General features: G+C 45.2%; 1 protein-coding gene across 1 annotated transcript in view; it reads right to left on the reverse strand.

The window, feature by feature from the left end:
* The window catches only part of LOC122798074 (collagen alpha-6(VI) chain-like), a 1,097,601-nt gene that overhangs the window by 863,771 nt on the left and 213,299 nt on the right, over positions 1–20,531 (reverse strand). The gene's annotated exons all lie outside the window — the stretch shown is intronic.

Raw genomic sequence — 20,531 nt, forward strand, 5'->3', positions numbered from 1 at the left:
TCCTCTAGGGGTGAACGTATCACACATCCAGGGATACCATTTTGTAAAAGTGATGCTGTGTGTTCTGCAATGTTGAGGGTGGCCCTCACCTGGACATGTGAGATGATAGGGAGGTTACATTCATCTGTGATAACTAATTCCACTTGTGTAGGAGAATGGGGGGGGGGATACCTGCACCCAAACTGTCTGCAAAAATGTTGCCAATATCTGTGCATCTGGTGAATGTGAAGCATCTTACCACTGCTGACCACAGATGCCTTGCCTTCATGTGAATCTGCTCTGTGCTGCAGTAGCCTCCTGCTATTGTTATACAATGTGCCTGTATCTGTAGTCCACTGGACAGGATAAATAAGTGGTGTGCATACGGTCTGGGTTAGATATGTGTGTGCACATTACATGCACTATGTGGGATGTCTGTGGTAAGCTTTTGCAAAGGGGCCAGCAGTGTGTGTTGTGGCTTCCACTGGCCCAGTGGGCTGCATGGATAGCATCACAGTCCTAACTAGTGAATAAATGTGTAATTACATACATACATAGCAAGGTAGTGTACTGTGCTTGTGGTATTGTTGGGATATGTATATCTAGGCTGAGTAATGTGTGTCCACATCACAGTGTTGGATGGCAACACACATACAGTATGTTGGGATGAACACCCAGATTGTTTCAGAAGTGTTGCCTGTGCAGAAATATCTGGCCATTACCTGTGCATCCCCCACAACACACACACATGCAACATATGGCAGAAGTACTATAGCAGTACACATAGGTTCATAGGTTCATACTAGGCTATTTGCCCTAGGGCATTGATAAGCCTAGCAGAATGTGTTTGTCTCTTGCCACCCAATTAAAATTTATGTTGCTATGCCCTTTTCCGAGGTTAGTATACTGTGCCTCTCTCTAACAGTGACATAGAAGTGATACCCGGGGTACAACTATGATCTCCATCCACTCATCCAGATTCCTATGGAAGAGAGTCAATGAGGGACTCTGCCTAACCTGTACTGTGAGTTTATTACAGAGTGAAGGGAGCCTCTGGGTTAGGAATATGTCCCTCCAGCATGTCCTGTTTATGTCAGTGCTAAGGTTCAGGTCTCCTGAGCATGTGGCTGTATGGGATTTTGATTTCCTGAAGTGCAGCATGTCCATTACTTCTGGGTTGGACATGGCTGTATACGACAGGCACAGACTGCCTCTGAACAGGCAGTATGCCACTGAGTCCAGCTGGAATTTCTTTAACTGGGCAGCATATGGCATCTGTTTTAGCCCTTTGATCCTCTTGATGAGGTACTCTTGGGGTTTTTCCAGTTGCTGTAGGTGTCTGGTTAGGTACATCCCAAAAGGGGCACTGTACTCAATTATAGGCCTGATGATGGATGAGTAAAGAGGCATGATGACCTCCCCTGATGTACATGTGAATCCCTTCATGATTAGCTGGGCTATATAACATGTTTTTCAATCCACTTTGGCCACGTGGTTGTCAAATGACAGATTGCTATCAAGTTTGTTCCCCAGGTCCCCAATTATGTCTTCTGTACTTAATGGCTTAACACCTATGTGGTACTTTGCCACCAATGTGGAGGTGTGGGTATCTTTGATGAATATTGATACTCACCCACCTTTTGTTGTTTGGTCCAAGTGTTGGGGCCGACAAGAATGGTAACAGGTATAACTTGGTAGTGCTGGTGTGCTCTTGGGAAACCTGAAACAGGTTTCTGTTACTGCACAGATATCGATGTCCATAATGCTAAGTAGAATTTTGAGTGCGTGTATCTTGAGGTTTAGACTTCTGGTGTTGAGTAGCATTACTCTTAGTTCCTCATCCTTTGTGATACGTATGGATGTGGGTTTGCCTTATGAGCCTAGCCTAATAAAGGCACTATGGGTGTAGCAACAGCCTTTGCCAAAATCCAAAAGCCCAGGGGTGACAGGTGCAAGCTGTCCCTAGCAAAGCATTGTGGCTTGTACAGCATATCATCCCAAGCTAACAGGCATTGGATCACCTTTAAATGACACCAGTACTTCAGTCAATTGTTGAAAGTGATCATCTTGCCTTGATATTGTGGCATCATTCTTGGTGAGGGTAAGATGATACTCAAGGTCAGGGTCATACTGTCTTGGGCTACATGCTCAGAGAGCTCCTTTCTGTCTCTTTTCATGTAGTCCAGGGAGGTATGTGCCAGGTCATTCACACCAGCATGGACAATGAGTGAGTCATATTTGTACTTGCCTTGGAGTTACTTGAGTGCTTGTGTTATGTGGCGGGTCATAGTGCCCAACAGGCTGCACACTGTGACCCTCTCCTCGTTCAGCCTGGTGAACGTGACGTCAGTGTGCCTGATGATAGAGTCACCTATTACAAGTGTATGAGGTGTGTTGTTTATTGCCAAGGGCTGTGAGTGTTCAGCACATTGGCTTTGTGAGATATGTGTTGCACGTGTATGGTTTTGGGGTAGCGGTTGCTTGTGAGTCTGCTTTGGAGGTCTCTGCTGCTTAGGCAGATCTTTATTTTGATCCTCCGAGTATGTTTTTGTGTGATTATGTGTTTGTTTTGCTGTCGTGGTAGGTCTATGCGAGACTGGAATTGTAGTGAGTGTGGTTTCCTTCTCCACCTGACTGGTTATGGCAGTATTGAATAGAGAGAGCCTAGCCTCCAGTTTGATATATGGTTGCATCACTCACATGTGTTTGAATTTGTTGTTAGGAGGAGGGGGTTGTCTGTGTACATGAGGCTGTTATAACATTGCCTCTGGATTACCACACTCACCAGCTGGACTGGAGGAGATTGACAACTGACCTTTGGACATGCTAGAATACTATTGTGAAGTCTGTAATAATTGAAAACAAGGTCCAGTGGGGAGTGAGGGTGTACTGATATTAATTTCTACTGCTGACTGATATAATAGCTTCAGTGAGCAAGTGCCAGGTAACTTAAGTGCAATGCGTTACAATTAAGTAAATGCAAAGACGACAAGCAGTCACTTTCTGTCAAGTGTAACAAGGAAATAAGTACAGTAAGCGATGCAGATATCAGTAGTGATTCACAGAAGTGCTGAGAAGCTGTGTATTATGTGGAATTAGCGTACCAGTGAAATAACAAGCTAACAAATAACAAGCATATAAACAAAGCTAGATCCAGGAGGCTTGGATGTAGTGTATGCTACAGCAAACAAGGTGTACCAATGTCAGTAAGATACAGTTCAAATATGCAGGCACTATAAACCTTAAACCAGAAGTTCCCAGCTATGAATGGCAGAGTACAGCCTATTCTCACACAAGAGTGCAGACCACAAACCTTGTTAATGTTAAATAACTGGCCTGAAGCCCAACTGCTTATACCAGAACTAATACACTTGGACACTGGGCTCTCAATCAGCAGTTCCCAACTTAGAAGGATGACAGCTACCTGTCCTGCCACCACAGTGCTTGCCACAAACCTTCCTAATGTAAAACAACTGGTCTGAAGGCCAAGTGCTTAATCCAAAAGACATACAATGATAGCTACACTTTAATCAAGTTACAACCAAGCAGTAATAACTACAATTTTAATACTTTATGTACAGAATGTGTACCATATATTGCTGACATACTCTGCTGATATCCTGTTTGTGTACTTTTCCAGGGAGATATGGGTCCAAAAAGGAACCCTGCTTACTCTGCTGCAGAGGACGAAGTGATCCACCAGAGCCTGGTGCATGACAATGACATCCTGTTTTCACGCACCACCCAGAATCAGCAGGAGAGGTCTGCACTGTGGCAAAACCTTGTCAGCAGGATAAATGATGTTGGCGTGCATGATAGGACATATGAACAGGTGAGACATCACTGCAGTGATTTGATTAGAAATGTCCGCCAGCGTGCTGCAGATATCCGCAGGCAACAGGTTGCCACAGGTGGGGGGGTGGCCACACATCCCCCCCTCACCAGACAGGAGGGGCTACTGCTAAGTGTCATGGATCCAGCCCCAGAACAACAACAGCATCAGACTTGCATAATGATGGAGGTTGGATCCACACAGCAGCAAGACACTGAGCATGCAGGTAAGATGCCATATGTACATATGACTGTTCTGTACACTGTTACTTCATGCATGCATAAGGTGTGCATGTGGTATGTATCTGTCATCATGATATGTAATTGTGCATGTGTGATACTGACATTATGAGCAGCTGATGTGTATAAGGGAACTGGTGTACTACTGTACTGTATTATATGTAAAACAAATGGCACACTTGTGCCCACTGACATTACTTTCTTCATATTTCCAGGTCCCTCCCATCTAGCAACTAGGCAGGCTATACATGCTGGTGAGTGTGTTTATCATTACCTGAAAAACAATTTATCATACTAGTAAGAGTAGTGTAACTCTGTAGTATACATGCTGGTGAGTGTGTTTAATAATACCTGCAATACTCACGTTAATACTAGTAAGAGTAGTGTAACTCAGTACTGATGTGTGTGTGTGTACTGTGGGGTGTGCATGTGTGCATGTGCCTGTGCCCATGTGTGCATGTGTGTGTGTGTGTGTGTGTGTGTGTGTGTGTGTGTGTGTGTGTGTCCATGAGTGCATGTGTCCATTTCTGAATGTGTGCATTTGTATTGAAGTGCATCACCGTAACATATGTGTTGAGACTGTAACCTGTATTCCCTGTTTCCCTCCCGTAGGTTCTGGTGCTGCTCTGGTGACCTGCAGCAGGGAACCTGAATCTTGTGCCCCAGGTACTGATGATGATGAAATGTCTATAATGGTGCAGGAAGGTGTGTCTGGGTCCGCCATTGGTCAGCCAATTGACAGTACACAGCTGTCAACCCCTTCAATGCGCACAGTCATCCTGCCGTTACATCCTTTGTCACCATTGTCCCTAGGCAATGGACAGTCTGCATTGGGCATAGATCAGGGTAATGTGGTACCTGTGGTACATGCATCCCCACAAAGCAGCCATGAGCAGGGTCCTCCAATGGTACCATGCAGACAGTCGCCCATCCGTGGCTGTACTGCCTCTGGCCGACGTGCCCAAGGAGGTATGTCAACCTCCACTATGTTTCAGACTGTTATGCAGGCACAGGCATGTATGGAAAGGTACACCAGACAGGGTCTGAAGGAGCTGAGAGCATGTCGCACAGCCATGACAGATGGCATGCGTGACATTGCGAATGCTATTCGTAATTTCACAGATGTCGTTGACAGACGTTTTGGGGACATACAACAGCTGCTCCACAACCAGATGTCCATGGGCCAGGGCGATGGTGTGCGTTTGCAGCGTTGACGTGGCCGTATGCCGGCAACAGCACCAGCTAGCAGTCGCCGCAGATGACAACAGGCCCACTCACGCACCTCAAGTGCCAGCAGCAGCCCCAGCAATGCTGGGTCAGTGCTGTCATAAGGACACCCCAGGAGACCACGTGCACATGGCTCTGGACAGTCCCAACATGGAACTGTGTCCAGTCAACACACACCCACTTCCGATGACAGTACCCAGTCTGGGTTAGTACCGGATACGGTCCGTAGCACCCCTGCCAGGCATAGGTACCGTGTCCGTGCCCACAGACACTGATCTGGATGACCTGACAGGTGCAGTCTGTGGCTGTCCACAAAACCTTGTACATGGCAGCCATTATGTGGGACTGTGTGCGTGCTTACACACATGCAGAAATTTAACACCTAGGGCAAACACATACACACACACACTGCACCAACACTGGTCCACCCTGTACTGCTGCCATCACAAACACACATACACACACATGTCAATTGGTGTTACCAGTGGCTGGCTTGGGCATACCTAACCCACACCCTGTGCATATGATGACACTGTGCCACCTCCTGCATACTACAACATCAGTGCAGGAAAAGGTAAGCACGTTGCTGATGCACACGGTGACTACATAGATGTGTATAAGTAGTGACATGTTGGTAACTGTTCACTGTTCCACTATGAGTGTGTGTATCCCAGCATTCCTGCTGCAGTAACTGTATGAATGTCCTGAAATGTTATCTGCACCCATACTACTTACCAAAGTGTACCAGCTGCACACCATCACATGCTACCATTGACTATGGGAATGTCCATCATGTGCTGTATTGTAGATTCAGCTATATGTATCTGTTCTGTCACACATGCATTTACACACACCCTGCTACCCCCACACATGCACACGCTCACCTGCCATTTCCATTATTTATTACCCTACATGAGTAGCTGTCAACACATGACAGGTACACATTTGAAAAGTGCACTATTTGGATTACTACCAATGTCCTCTTCTCTACCTGTGTTCACAGGGTGCAGGCAACCTCATTAGTTTAAAAGTGTAATGTGCATCAGGTACTGTGGTTCCCTGATTGCCACATCCAACATGTTTTCCATATGGAAATGCACACACAGAAACATCCCACATCCACACACTTGCCACATTCAGGTTTCAAAACACTATCTAGGTATATTCTGGTACATGTGCGTGTTACAGTAGCATGTAGCACTATACTGAGTACTGGCAGTTGTCTGTTGTCATGTTGTTTGTATAGGGTACTGTCGACATCACTGTTTGTCAAGGGAAATGTGCACCCTGCAGTGCGTAGCCCCATTTGGCAAAAGCCACATCCCACCCCAAGCATTGTGCACACACACACTAAAACACATACTTTCCATTTGCAAGATTCAAACCCCTACCCAACTGTGTACTGACACTAGAGACAGACACATTAGTAGAGTGCGCTATTAGCAGTAGTGGGAGAAATCCTTTCTAATGCTGTACTTAGAGGGTGCTGACATCATCTGTGTTTAGGAAGAGGGATGCGCACCCTGTAGTGTGTTCTCCCAGTTGGCAAAAGGCACTTTTCCCTCACAGCATTATGCACACACACATTCTCTTTGTAGGATTCAAACCCCTGCCTAACTATGGTATGACACTGAAAAAAGATGCATTAGCAGAGTGCGCTATACGAATTAATGGAGGGCTTTCATTCAGGTAATATAGTTATAGAGTGCTGACATCATCAGTGTTTCAAAAGGGGAATCTGCATCCAGTGTACTGTCACAGTTGCTAATAGGGGCATTTCCCACACACACATAGATGTGTTTGAGGTTTGCATATGTGGGGGATCCAGTACTCCAGTGTGATTAGTATATGGTTCGATTGCAACAATAAGGGATATACTTCAAGTGGTGAGCATTTTGTACTCATGTTTGTGATGATCAGGTCTAGTATATTTTCCCCTCTTGTGGGAATGTTGACTACCTGTTCCATAGCTAAAGAGTTTCTGAACTATGGGAACCCTAGAGCTTGGGTATTGTGGCTTGAGTAATGTTCACAGTCTATGTTTGGGTAGTAGACGTCACCCAGTATGATGGTGTTTGCAGAGAAATCTATACTCTCCTGTGTCGTCATGAAGGCTGTGTGGGATTCCTGAGTTTGAGAGGGTGATGTAAGAGCTCCTCTGTGTCTCTTTCCATGTGGTCCAGGGAGGTACGTCTCAGGTTGTTCACACCAGCATGGACAATGAGTGCCTCATACGTATACTTGCTGTGGAGTGACCTGAGTGCTTGTGTTATGTGGCACATTCTATCACCCGACAGGTAGCTAAATGTGACCCTCACCTTGCTCAGTCTGGAGGGCGGGACGTCAGTGTGTCTGACTATGGCATCACCTATTATAGGTGTGTCACACATTGTGTTTGGCCTTATGGGCTGTGCCTATTAAGAACACTGACTTTGTGAGGTCTGTGTTGCTTGAGATATGTGTTCATGTGGGATGCAGCATGTCTGGCCATGTCATTTCTGTCCGTGGTCTGGTAAGTATCACCTTTGGTGACATAGATATTCATATGTCAGCTGGTGAGCATTTGCAGTGTTACCTACTGAAAGTGGTACAGCTTGTTTGTTGTACAATGGACTACATGCAGCCCTGCTTACAGTAGCTATGTTTGCATGCATGTTTCCTTGCAGTTACCCTGGAATACTGATCCGACCTGCCATGCAGAGTTACACAGCTTCTTTGGACTCCTACTGACATCTGCATAGCTTACTATATGTATGTTCATGTCTCACTTGACAGAATGTCACTGTTTCTCCTGTGCACATGTACGTTGCCTGTGACACTTTGCATATGACTTACCTGGCATCTGTCCATGTGAGCAGTCATATATGCCACTGCAGGACTCTAAACCTGATGATGCACACACTCAAAACATTCCTCAGCATGGAGAACATCATTATCTGTGCAGTAACAGATATCGGATTCAGGGCTACCAACAGCACTCCAGCACTACCAAGTTATACCTCATACCATGCTTTTCAGGCCCAAAACTTGCACAAAACCACAAAAGGAGGGGGTGTATTGATATTCATTCAAGATACCCACACCTCCAGGTTGGTGTCAAAGCACCAAACATCAGAGACTATCCATATGCAAGTAACAATGGGTAAAACTGCCTTCCAGGTTATAGCCTGCTACAGACCACCCTCACAAACACACGAACTGCACTTGGCCTTCCTGAAAACAGTTGGAAATATGTAGGTCTGTCCATACACCAATATATTGGGTGGGTTAAACTACCCAAACATAGACTGGGAGCATGACTGTAGCTCCAACACCCTAGCCCACAGATTACTGGAATTTATATACCAATATGCTATGGAACAACTTGTTACCAGTCACACAAGAGGGGAAAACATACTGAACCTGATCATCACCAACATGGGGACTCTATGCTCCAGACCAGAAGTGTATCCCTCACTGGTAAAATCAGATCATAAACTAATCTCACTGGATATTCACATCCCAAGGCCACCCCCTGCACAGAAGAATACAGTCAACAACTCATGTCAAGCATGTTCACACTCCTCATAAATGATGTGGAAACCTTCAAAGCCCCCAGGCCTGTTGAAAATATGGACCAGACTGCAGATACCTGTATAAAGGCATTCTATGGACACCTTCAGGAATGCATGGATCATGCAATCCCAAATAAAAGCAAGACCCAATCCTCCAAAGGCAGACGTCCTGTGTGCTGGACACCAGCCATAAACAAACTATACAATAGAAGGATGAAGCTACTAAATGATACAACAAACTCCCAAAATGTGAAGGCATCACTGATGAGTATTAGAAGAAAACTACAGGCACTCATAAGATTGTCTAAGGCCATCTTTGAGAGAAGATTCCACAAGACACTGAGGATAATCACAAGGCTTTCTGTAGTTATGTTAGGAACCTGGGTGGTAATTCCCAGATATGCTCAGAGGTAGTCCAAGATGTCACAAGAAATACCAAACACACAGACATTGCCAACATCCTAGTGGACAGGTTCACTGCTACCTTCTCCCCCCCTCCACACCAAAAGGGCAAATATTTCTCCCAGCAGAGTGCTGCCTCCCCTGACATCTCAGATGCTCAGGTAAGAGCTTCCCTCTCCAAAGCAATAAACACTGCATCAATGGGACCAGACAGTGTCTCAGGCTGTGTCCTACATGAACCCCAAGAAGAGCTACACCCAGACATAACACTACTGTTCAATCCCAGCCTTACTACACGATATGTGGTCAAAGAGTGGCGTACAGCAACAGTGGTCCCTCTACATTTAGGTGGTGCCTTAACGGATCCTGGACACTATCGCCCCATACATCTGAATAGCTTGGTCTGCAAAGCTATGGCAAGGATCATCATGAACCTCATAAATATATATATTGGGGACCTACAGACACTTCATCATACACAGTTTGGCTTTGTTAATGACAGATCCTGCCTCTCAAACCTGTTTGATTTCTTTGAAACAGTCACCAAGGCCACTGTCAAGGGGAAGGTGGTCTAGACAGCCTACCTGGACCTTGCATAAGCCTTTGATACAATACCCCACTTGTGCATTCTAGGGAAGCTCACCAGTGTACATATTAACTCCTATGTCACTACAGATATTGCACAGTGGCTCAAGGGCAGAACACACATGGTTAGAATTGCTGGAGCCATGTCAGCCTCAAAACCAGTTACAAGTGGTGTCCCACAAGGCTCAGCCCTGGGATCTGTCTTCTTCAGTATATATTTATCAGAGGTACAGGCCAACATGGAAGGACTGTGGCTGAGCAAGTCGCAGATGACTGCAAACTGGATGCCATAATCAACTCTCCAGCCAACACATGCATCCTCCAAAAGGGCCTCTTAGAAACACACGACTTGTGCCACAGCCATGGCCTCAGGCTGAATGCCAAAAAGTGTATAGTCATCCCCTTTGTCAAAAACAAAGTGACCACAAAGTACCACATATGTGTTAATCCATTAAGTGCAGAAGAAGGAATTATGGACCTTGGGGTACACAAGTTGATAGCATTCTCTCATTTGACAACCACATGGCCAAAGTGGTGAGGAAAACATTTTATATAGGCCACATCATCATGAAGGGATTCACATGTAGATCAGGGGAGGACATTGTGCCTCTTTACTCATCCCTCATCATGCCCATAATTGACTACAATGCCCCTGTCATCATGCACCTTACCAGCCACCTGCAGCAACTGGAAAGACCACAAAAGTACCTCAACAAGAGGATCAAAGGGTTCAAACAGATGCCACATACTGACTGGTTAAAGAAACAGCAGCTCTACTCAGTGGCATACTGCCTCTTCATAGGCAATCTGTGCCTGACATATAAAGCCATGTCAAACCCTGACTTAATGGTCATGCTGCACCTCAGAATATCCAGATCCCATCAGGCTACACGCTGGAAAGACTTGAACCTCAGGAGTGATATACATAGGACATGCTGGAGGGACACATTCATAACTCAGAGGCTCCCTTCACTCTGGAATATTATCCCAATAGAGGTTAGGCAGAGTCACTCAGTGACTGTCTTCAAGAGGGATATTAATGACTGGATGGGACATTGTAGGTTTACCCTGGGTATCACTTATGTGTCACTGTTAGACAGAGGCACAGTATACTAACCTTGGAAAAGGGCATAGCAAGATAGATTTACAATGCATGGTGAAAGCCACACACATTCTGGCTAGGTTTATAAATGCCCTAGGGCAGATAGCCTAGTATGAACCTATGAACCTATGTATCTTGTTCACCATTGGCCCTATGTGCTGTTAATCATCAATGCAATCTCAATACTATGGTAGCACCTGCAAAGGTCAGTTGTCAGTCACCTCTATGGTACAGTTGTGGAATATGTGAGTCATGTAGTAATGTCACAGCTGCCACATGTACACAGTCAACCCTATCCCCTACCCATGGATGTACAACACATGTATGAGATGGAAACACATGGCCAAACTGTGGACTAAGCACTCTGAACCCAGTACTGGCATAATCTGTCAGGTGGCATGAAATACTACAGTGACTGCAATACCAGTCTGATGTGGACCTACACTGACAGCAATACAAGCACGGGAACACACTGGGCCATTCGTGGAGCCTAAGAATAGCATCCTGCCTGAGTGGCAGACACCTCTGCAGCTGGCACACAGGCATATGTTAGGCCTGAACACAGCACACATAACACATAGCACACAAATCCTGTGTGCCAAGCAAGCACAGTCTGTACAGCTATACAACACTACTGCTGCAGTTGTGTTAGGTACTTTTATTGTCCAGTACAGTGAGGTCATGCTCACCAGGCTGGACAAGGTGAAGGTCACAGTGATATGCTCATGGGGCACTATGGTCCACCACATAACACAAGCATACAGGTCAGTCAGATGCATGGACACATATGACTCAGTCATTGTCCATGCCACTACAGCTGATGTGTGATGTCCCTCACTGGGATACATGATAGGGAACATGGAAGGGCTCACTGAGCAAGTGGCACAGGCTGGTAGAACCCTGACCTTGGTTGGCATCATACCCTCACCAGGAATGCTGACATATTACTGAATGCTAATGAATTACTGTAGCTACAACACCCTAGCTGAAAGGTTCTTAGCATGCGGTCACTGCATTACTATGGAACAACTTCTTACCACTCCCACAACAGGTGAAAACATGCAGCACCTCTTCATCAACAACATGTAGACTATATGCCCCAGACCAGGTGTGTGTCCCTCACTACTAGGTTGATAGCATCTACATCTCACACTGTATATACACATCCCACATGCAGCACCTGCACAGACGACCACAGTCATAATGTTACCCAGTGCAAATACCATGTATTCACATGTGGCAGGCATCACACATGGTAACTATTGAAGGTCACAGGTACATATGTGTATTTGGCACACATATACATCATGTGTGCATTGCCATAACTGGTTTAATCGATGTCATGCATTATTGTGAGAAACAACCCGCACACATGGGCATTTTGTGTGAGCAAAACACACGTGACATGTCTGGAATCAAAAGCCATAAATAATTGTGATATTGTTTAGAAAGGGGTATGTGCATCCTGTAGTGTGTTTTCCCAGTTGCCAAAAGGGATGTTTCTTTCATACACACTTACTGGATTCAAACCCCTACCTAACTGTGTTATAACACTAGAAATGGATGCATTAGCAGAGTGTGCTATTTGCATTACTGGGAGGTTTCTTTTCTCCTGATATACTTATAGTGTGCTGACATCATCAGTGTTTAGAAAGGGGAATGGGCATCCTGTGGTGTGTTTTCACAGTTGCCAAAAGGGATGTTCCTTTCATACACATTAACCCCCCTTCACACACACTTGCTGGATTCAAACCCTACCGAACTATGTTATGACACTAGAGACGGATGCATTAGCAGAGCGCGCTATTCGCATTAGTGGGATATTTCTTTTCTCCTGATATACTTATAGTGTGCTGACATCATCAGTGTTTAGAAAGGGGAATGGGCATCCTGTGGTGTGTTTTCACAGTTGCCAAAAGGGATGTTTCTTTCATACACACTTGACCCCCTTCACACACACTTGCCACATTCAAACCCCTAACTAACTATGTTATGACACTAGAGACAGACGCATTAGCAGAGCGCGCTATTCAGATTACTGGAAGATTTCTTTTCTCCTGATATACTTATAGGGTGATGACATCATCAGTGTTTAGAAAGGGGAATGAGCATCATGTGGTGTGTTTTCCCAGTTGCCAAGAGGAACATTTCCCTCACACAGACTTGCACACAGACCAACCACAATCACCCACACACACACACTCTGGATAAGCTGTCATTCCCTAGGGCAAACAGCCTAGTGTTGACCTCTACACCCATATGTTTAACTGTCAGATGCACATTATTTGGTGCTGATAGCAGTGTTTGCAGGTCTTTATTGCCATAACAGTTCCTGTTTGTATGAACAACTTGTGTATCTGTGGACGATGTTTGCATATGGGGGAAATCCACTATATCATGTATGTCTCTGTAGTCATTTAAGTGTGAGCACTGGTCAGATTGCTATAATGTTGTTGGTTACTGGAATAACACGTACATATACCAGATATATGTGGCAAAATGCTAAACTGATATTTGGACTAAGTGTGTGAGAATGCCCAGGTCAGCCTTCCCATGGCATGTTGTGTGAAAGATGTCTCATTTATCAAAGTGTGTGAGCTTGCCCAGTATGAGCTTTCCATATGTTGAACTCTGCAGCCCATCACATTTGTGGATGAGTGTGAACTTCAACAAATATCTCCAGTTTATGGTTGTGTGTTCTGTGCCATGTTGTGTAGTTACTGTCCAAATGCTTTTTGTGTGAACACAACAGGGATTATACTGTGCCTGCAGGTTTTGCATGGGATACTTTGCATACAATTGTCAACATTCGTTCATACTGACCTAACACTGTAGTACTGTATAGTGTAGTGGTTCGGTACTTTCACTGTGGTGGACAGTATCCTGGGCTTTAGTCCTATCACTGCTTTACATTTCCATAGTGAGCACAACAGCCTGGTTAGGGTCCAGTTGTGCACATCTGCACAAAGGCGGTGCCTCTACAGACCCTGGTAATTACCGCCCCATAAGCTTAACAAGTATAGTCTGCAAAGCTATGGAGAGGATCATAATGGAGCTCATAAACAAAGATATAGGGGACATGCAGACATTGGACCCGTCCCAGTTTGGCTTTGTCAAGGGAAGATCATGCCTTTTGAACTTGGTCGACCTCTTCAAAACAGTCACTAAGGCCATTGATGAGGGAAAGGCAGTCCATACAGCCTACCTTGACCTTGCAAAGGCTTTCGACACAATACCCCACTTGGGTATTGTAGAAAAACTTACCAACTTAAATGTAAACCCATATGTCACAAGATGGGTTGCAAACTGGCTTAAGGACAGGACCCACAGGGTTAGAGTTGCTGGCGCTATGTCAGACTCCAAGCCAGTCACAAGTGGTGTCCCACAGGGCTCGGTCCTTGGCCCCCTATTGTTCGGCATCTACTTCTCAGAAGTACAGGCCAACATGGGAGGACTTTGGCTGACAAAGTTTGCAGATGACTGCAAACTGGGTGCCATAGTGGACAGTGCATCAGACACGGATATCCTTCAGAAGGGACTCACAGAAACTGATAGCTGGTGCCAGAGCCATGGCCTGAAGTTAAATGCCAAAAAATGTATAGTCATACCCTTCGGGAAAAGCAAGGTAACCCCAGGCTACCATATAGGTGGCAATCCTCTAAGCACAGAGGAGGTTATCATGGACCTGGGGACCCAGGTTGACAGTGGCCTTTCTTCTGACACTCACATTGCTAAAGTGGTTAGAAAGACCTTCTACATTGCCCACCTGATCATGAAGGGATTCACATCCAGATCTAGTGAGGTCATTGTTCCCCTGTACTCTTCACTTATCAGACCAATGATCGAGTACAATGCCCCATTCGGGATGTATCTCACCAGACATCTGCAGCAATTGGAGAGACCCCAAAAGTCCCTCACCAAAAGGATAAAGGCACTCCAACATCTGTCATATGCTGCCAGATTGAAGACACTCCAGCTCTATTCAGTTGCATACCGTCTGCTCAGAGGTGACATGTGCCTGACATGCAAGGCCATGTCCGACCAGGAATTAATGGACATGCTCCACCTCAAAATCTCCAAATCCACCAGAACCACTAGGGCAAGTGACTTAAACCTTAGCAGGGATATAAGTAGGACATGCTGGAGGGATAGATTTATCACTCAGAGACTCCCTATGCTGTGGAATAGAATCCCGGTCCATGTGAGGCAGAGCACCTCACTGGCTCTGTTCAAGAGGAATCTTGACCTGTGGATGGGAGATCATAGGTTTACCCCGGGAATCATCTCTGTGTCACTGCTGGACAGAGGCACAACAAACTAATGGGCACAGTATTGTTTCCATATAAGGGAATATATATATATATATATATAATATAGCCACAAAACTCTGGGCTAGGCTTATAACTGCCTTAGGGCAGATAGCCTAGTATAAACCTATGAACCTATGAACCTATCTAACCATGTTGCATTATGTTCAGATATTAACTACTTACAACAGCCTCATCCAATATCAGTAGTGTATTCCACAACATAGGTGTACATTGGCAAACACTACCGATGTGCCCTAGGCCATTTCTAATGCTAGTCAGAGAGTGCGTTTGTCCTTCGACACATTGTAAGTGTAGTTTGCCATGACATATGTCTTGTTTAGTATACTGTGCCTCTGTCTACCCATGACATAACAGTGATACCCAGGGTAAACCTACCATCTCCCATCCACTCATTAAGATTCCTGTTGAGGAGAATCAACGAGTGACTCTATGGATAACCTGTACTGGTAGTTTACTCATGCATGGGGGTGGCTTCTGTGTTATGGATAATGCAGTACAGCTTGTCCTATGTATGTCAGTGCTGGGGTTCAGGTCCCTCATGTGCATAGCTCACTGCCATTCAGATTGTAAAAGGTGCAGTATGTTCATTGATTCCAGCTTGGACATGGCTTTCTACATCAGGCACAGCTTGCGTCTGGGTGGCCAGCATGGCAGTGTGTGGAGTTGCACTCTGTTTAATCAGGCAACACATTACATCTGTTCAAGCTCTTTGATATTCCTGGTGATGTACTGTTGTGGACTTTACAGTTGATGGAGGTGTCTGCTGAGGTACACCCCACAGGGGCTGTTGTGGTCAATTGTAATGCTGATGAAGGATAACTGCAGAACCACAATGACCTCCCCTTATCTAGATGTCATAACCTTCATGATTAGATTGGTATATGGATTGTTTCTGTTAACACTACAGCCACATGTTTGTCCAATGCAGGAAATCTATCACCTTGTGTACTCAGGTCTGTCATTACATGTTAAGTATGTAATGGGTTAACACCTATGTGGTAATTGGTGGTCACTTACTGTATATCCACAGAGGTTGACTATACAGTTTTCTCCATTTAACATGCTGACATGGCTATGGCACCGGTTGTCTGTTTCTATGTGGCCCTTTGTGGGATGCTTGTGTCAGCTGGAGTGTCAGATATGTTGGGCGGTTTGTAGTCCTCTGCAAACATGTTCAGGCACAGTCCTTACATGTTGGCCTGTACCTATGGGGCATATATACCAGACGGGAAGGTCCCAGGACCAAGCTTTGTGGGATACCTGTTATATGTGGTTTGTAGTCTGACATGGCTGCAGCATGTCTGACCATGTCAGTTCTGTCGTTGGTCTGGTTTGCAACCCCTCTAGTGACATTGGGGTATATATATAAGCTGGTGAGCATATCTATATTGAACACGTAGGGTATTGTATGGAAGGCTTTGCAAGGTCCAGCTACACTGTGTGGACCACATTGCCCTCATCAGTGACCTCAATTACTGTTTCAACTGAGTCACACATGTTTAGGGGTGGGGTCTGCACTTAATAAACCCACACTGGGTAGGGTCGGGTGTCAATAGATCCCCAATATCGTTATGTCTGCGGTACATGCTGATCCTTTCCATAGCTGTGCAGACCAAGCTTCTCAGGATTCTGTGGTGGTTGTTTTAGTATCCATTCAGGCGACACCTTTCTTGAGAACAACCACTGTTGTTGTACACTGCTCTTTGGGTACATATCCTGTGGTAAGGCTGACATAATGTCAGGAAGGCAGCAGTCTGCTGGGAAAGATATTTTGCATTATGGGGGGAGGGGTTTGCACTGCACCTGTCAGGATGTATGTTGGCAATACGTGTGTGTGTTTGGTATGTTGTTTGTAATATTTGTGTGATCCAGAGCATATCTGGGAATTCATAACACGCTTACTACCATCAGTTGCAGCAGCCTTGGGGTTATCCTTAGTGTCCTGTACAATTTGTATCATAATAGGTTCATAGGTTCATACTAGGCTATCCACTCTAGGGCATTTGTAAGCCTAGCCACAGTGTGTGTGGCTTTTGCCACCTGCTATGTGAATATTATGGCCATTTATGATTTACTTAGCTGTGCCTCTGTCTGGACATGACACAGTAAAGACCCCCAGTGTACATCTGCAATTATCCATCCATTTTGCTAACTTCCTGTTGAAGAGTGTCAGTGAGGGGCTCTGCCTAACATGTAGTGGTATTCTGTTCCAGGGTGTGGAGAGACTCAGGGTTAGGTATCTGTCCCTCCAGCACATCCTATTTGATTATGTGTTAAGGTTGACATCTCTGACTCACACAGCTCCGATGGCTGTGAGTTTTCTGGGGTGGAGCATGTCCATTACTTCTGTGTTGGACATGGACTTGTACAACAGACATACAATGCCTCTGTGTAGGCAGTATGTGACTGCATTCAGCTGTGGTGTCTACAGCCAGGCAGCATATGAGATATATTTGAGACCCTTTCTGACTCTTGCTGAGGTACCTTTGAGGTCTTTCTAACTGCTGCAGGTGCCAGGTAATGTACATCCCAAATGAGGCATTGTACTACAATATGGTCTGATAAGGGAACAGTATAGGGGCACAATGACCTTTGTTGACATTGATGTGAATCCTTTCATGATACAGTGTCCTATATAGACAGTCTTCCTAGATGAATTGGCGATGTGACTGTCACATAACAGGTGACTGTCCACTTGTGTCACTAGGTCCCTGATTACTCCTTCCACACATAATGGTTTACCACCTATGTGGTAATTTGTGTGTACCTTGTTTTGTATTTGGTGGTACATTCATACTGTCCACTGTCTTCAGGACAGTGGGGTGGGGTTCCTGTGTGTGAGAGTGTGGTCTGTAGCATGCTACAGACTGTACAGCAGTCTTGCCTATGGTTAGTTGCACATGGGTGGACTGCAATGACATTAGCATTGTCAGTTAACTGGACGTATAGGTGTCTGTGCTGAATATGGATACTCACCCTCCTTTTATGTTTTGTTACAGGTTTTGTGGCCATAACACATGATATGTGGTATTACCTGGTAGTGCTGGTGTGCTGTCACGAGGCTTGCAGCAGGTTTCTATCACTGGACAGACATCCATGTTCTCCATACTGGGGAGGGCCTCAGGAGCATGCATATTGAGGTTTACACATCTGGCATTGATCAGCATTACCCTTCTGTTTCTTTCCAGTTTTGTTTTCTATGGTGGTGGGTTGGTCTTTCTGGCCTTTCCTACGAAAGGATCTCTGTAGGTTGCAAAAGCCTTAGGCAATATCCAGATGCTCATGGGTAACAGGTGCAAGCCATCCCTGGAACAGCAGCATGTCTCACTATGGAGTCACCTATTACAACTGTATCAGGCATGTTGTTTCTCCTTCTGTCCTGTGACTGTTTGGCACACCAGCTTTGTGTACTATGTGTTACATGTGCTATGTCTGGAGGTTGTTTTATTGGGTGTCTGCTTTGGAGGCTTGTGTTGGTGTTGTGTGTTTGTAATTAGGGCCTCTGGGAATGTTTTTGTGTTTATGTGTTTGGTTTACAGTCGTTGTAGGTCTATGTGGGACTGGGTTTGTGGTGTATGTGGTTACCTTGTCCTCCTGACTAGTTTTGACAGTACTGATTTGGCGGTGCTCAGGCTACGGTTTGGCTACCTGGTTGCGTCTATCACATATATTTGTATTTATTGGGGTGAGTTGTTGTTGTGTGTGTACTTGGGACAGGTGTCACATTGAAACTGGATTCACAGATTCTACTTGTTTTGCCTGGCCTTAGTGGATTGTATGTGTGGATACATTTTATTGCCATACTAGTGATCACTGATTACTTCACTTTTTATGTTTGATCTATCATGTGGTAGCTTCCTCATTCTCTTCAATGGTTTAGTAATTGCTGGAGTCCAGCATGCCAGATGCCTGGGTGTATGGCATTGTGTCTTGTTGTTTGTGATTGCAGACTCCAAGCACTCTTGGCTGTGTTCATGGTATGCCTGTATAACATGTTCTGCAGTGTGTCCCATATTCTGGACTTGCACAGGGCCTTTCATGGATTCCACATTGGTTTGTAGGGGTGCAAGCTATGCTTTATACATGTGTTTCACTGTGGTAGTCTGGCCAGGGACTGGGGTCGTGATGTGTAACTACAGTGTGATTACTCTATGGTCTGGTCTTACCAGTGAGGGATACACTTCTCATCTTGACATCCAGTACACATATTTCTGATTATCACATCCAGTATGCTTACCCCTCCTGTGGAAGTGTTACATTTTGCATGTCCATTTTGTTTGATGGATTCTGGGAAATTGTCTACACTTGTGTCAGTGCTAGTATAATACAAAGAGTATAGTGACAAACATCTCAAAAGCTGACTTCACACTTCTTCAGACTGAGATGGTATCCTTTAAGCCCACTGGGCCAGTGGAAACCACAACACACAATGGTGACTCCTTCACAGACGCTTTCTACGGACATCTCCAAGAAAGCATGGACCATGCAATTACAAATAAAACCAAGACCCTCTCCACCAAGGGAAAGTGGCCTGTCTGGTGGACCCCAGCCATAAACAAACTGTATAACAGATGAAGGATACTAATGCAAGACAGAGCTACATCTCCTAAAGGGAAGGCAGCTGTGATCAGCACTAGTAAAAAGCTACATTCTCTCATAAAGACATCCAAGGTCAACTTGGAGACATAAATCACCAAAGACAATGAAGATAACCACACTGCCTTCTTCAGTTATGTCAGAAACCTGGGTGGGAACCCTCAGATCTGCTCAGAGTTGGTACACAACAACATATATTTCAGTGACCTGACAGATATTGGCAACATTCTGGCAGACAGGTTCAGTGCAATTTTCCTCCCTCACCCCCAAAAGAAGATAGTTATCACAGCTGAATGTAACCTCACTGTCATCTCAGATGTCTATGTGAGAGCCGCACTCAGCAAAGACAAGAACACAGCATCAATGGGACCTGATGGTATCCCCAGTTGCGTGCTATGTGAACTCCAGAAGGAGCTAAACCCGTATATACAAATGCTATTTAACCTTAGCCTTGCTACAGGATATGTACCTGAACACTGGTGTACAGCAACAGTGGTCCCACTCCACAACGGAGATGCCTCCACAGACCCTGGGAACTACCACCACACACACACTGTTGTCCTAAAGACCGTCACATTTCCCCCAACTTTCCAACTTTCATGCTTTTTGCATGAAAAGTGGAGCTAAACACTAAACCATGACTACTAGGTCTTGAGCAAGGCAGGTCATACTTAACTTGTGAAA

Source organism: Protopterus annectens, chromosome 3.part1 (genome assembly GCF_019279795.1).
Source record: "Protopterus annectens isolate FY-2018-M chromosome 3.part1, PAN1.0, whole genome shotgun sequence".
NCBI lineage: Eukaryota > Metazoa > Chordata > Ceratodontiformes > Protopteridae > Protopterus > Protopterus annectens.